The sequence below is a fragment of the Cervus elaphus genome, chromosome 12, assembly GCF_910594005.1.
Source record: "Cervus elaphus chromosome 12, mCerEla1.1, whole genome shotgun sequence".
Classification (NCBI taxonomy): Eukaryota; Metazoa; Chordata; class Mammalia; order Artiodactyla; family Cervidae; genus Cervus; species Cervus elaphus.
The window spans coordinates 25,325,587-25,327,932 of record NC_057826.1 but is presented as its reverse complement, the minus strand read 5'-3'; positions in this window follow the sequence as shown (position 1 = coordinate 25,327,932).

Below are 2,346 nucleotides of genomic sequence, written 5' to 3'. Positions count from 1 at the left end.
ACATATTTCTCATTCTTGAAGTCAAGAAGACCTTCCTAACTATGCATGTGTAGACAGGCTCCTGGGAGTTCAAAAAGGGAGTGATGTCAACCTATCCACAGGCCTTTTAGTTAGAATCCATCTTGGTTAAGAGATGCGTGCACACACGGGCAAGCCCTGAGATAAATCACATGTGGATGCAGAACTGGGCTTACCTGGTGGCTCAGACAGTAAAGAATCCACCTGAAATGCAGAAGACCTGGGTTCGATCCCTGGGTTGGGAAGGTTCCCTAGAGGAGGGCATGGCAACCCACTCCAGTATTCTTGCCTGGAGAATCCCCATGGACAGAGGAGCCTGGTGGGCTACAGTCCATAGGGTCAGAAAGAGTCAGACACGACTGAGTGACTAAGCACAGCACATGAGGGTGTGGCTCTCTCTGAGCTCGCCTGTGTGTCTGTCCACATTTACTCTTCTTTCTCCTGATAAACACTTCACTTGTTTCACTACTTTCCATTTCTTTGTGGAAGTTCATTTTCTGCAAAGCTGTTCAGACCTGGGTCTTGTTACACTCTCACTGCTGCAGTCTGACTTCAGTCTCTGGCTGGGGAACTGAAAGCCTGCTTCAAGCACTGCAGGCTGAGGCCACCCAAGATCAGATGGATAGCCATCAGCTCTCGAATTTTTATGCCTGTGAATAAGATGGCCTTTTACTCACTTGCTCATTTAGTAACAAGATACTACCTCAAGCTGGGAAGGTAAAAAAGATGCTGGTAAATATGAAGATTGTCTTTTATGCCTCAGAAAATTAAATCAGTTCATGCTAAAAACCGAATCTTTGAGATCTTTGACTGCAGCGTAATTTTCTATTTGTTAAGTTTTTATTTTTTTTAATCATGCATGTTTTCTATTATTGACGAGACAGAAAGCTATACATCTCCCCCTGGTGGTTCCTGTTAGTGTCTGCCTTTCCATGTCCAATTTCTTCCAGTCCTAATCAACCCCAATAAAATGCTGCTAAAATAATCTTTCTAAATCACATTATGTTATCCCTCTCCTGCTCAAACTTTCAGTGGCTCCTTATTACCTGCAGGATAAAATCCAAACGCCTTGGCATGGTCCACCTGAAATTCATGTACTAAAACTCTCTGCATTTTGAAATCTTACACATTCTTCACAATCTAAACTCCTTTCCCAATCCACCTGGAAGTAGTCTGTCCATTTTATGCGCCTACACCACAATCTGCCAGTTAATTATACGTATTTGTGCTCATTTTCTCTCTCAGACTCCCTTGTGAATATCTGGATAGTAGGAAAGAACAATGTATATTTCAACTTCCTGTTGTCCCCACAATTCTTTGCATAGTGAAGGCATTCAACAAATGTCTATAGAACTGAATAAAAATACAGTAGTTAGTAAAATTGTCAGCATTAGGCTTTAAAAACAGATGACACATTTAAAAATGGATCAAGAGAGAACTGCATAGGCCAGCCCCAAGTAGTAGAAATATAATGCAAGTTACATCTGTAATTTTCAGTTTGACAGTAGCCAGATTTAAAAAACAGGTGAAATTCATTTTAATAATTTTTTATTTAGCCCCATTATTTCAACATGTAATCAATGTAAAAATTACTTATGAAATATTTCACATTTTTTTCCATACGAAGTCTTCTAAAGCTAGTGTGCAGGATGTACTTACAACACATTTCAGTTCAAATTTGCCATATTAAAAGTGCTTTTATAGCCACATGTGGCTACTTGCTATTGTATTAAAAAGGCGCAGAGCCCAGGGTAGGAACCAAATCCTATCTTGGTTGGCAGAGTAGCTTTGTTATCCTAGATAAGACCTTTAACCACTCATTTCCTTGGTTTCCTCCAGAGGACTCTGGGATGGTCATTTCTTATTAACACTTTGTATTCTTTTTAAGAGATTCTCTGCAGAGCTATATATAAGTGGCTCTTCCCAAACACTTCATTTATTGATTATTCACATGCCAAGATCTGAACTATCACTCTCACTGCCCTATGAAATGGTATAAAAATGTATCCAAATTATAATTTCAGCTTTATGTATAAGGAGTAAGTCGAGGAAGTGAGAAACAATTCCCTCTCGTGAGTATTGTGACTTGCCTTTCCGTCAGCCTAGCCTCAGGAAGGCACCTATTAGAATTTTGCTTGGTCCAAGATCCCTTTCCCCTTCCCGCCACAAGGTCCATGGTCCCTTCCGCTCTATTAGGGAGGTTTCCAAGTCCCCTTGGCTCTCAGTTGTCTGAGAGACCAGACTCTGCCCTAACAACCGTTGCTAAGGGGCGGAGACTTGGAATTGGTTCCTGAGACCAAATACTCAATGATATAGTACTCTGGGCGC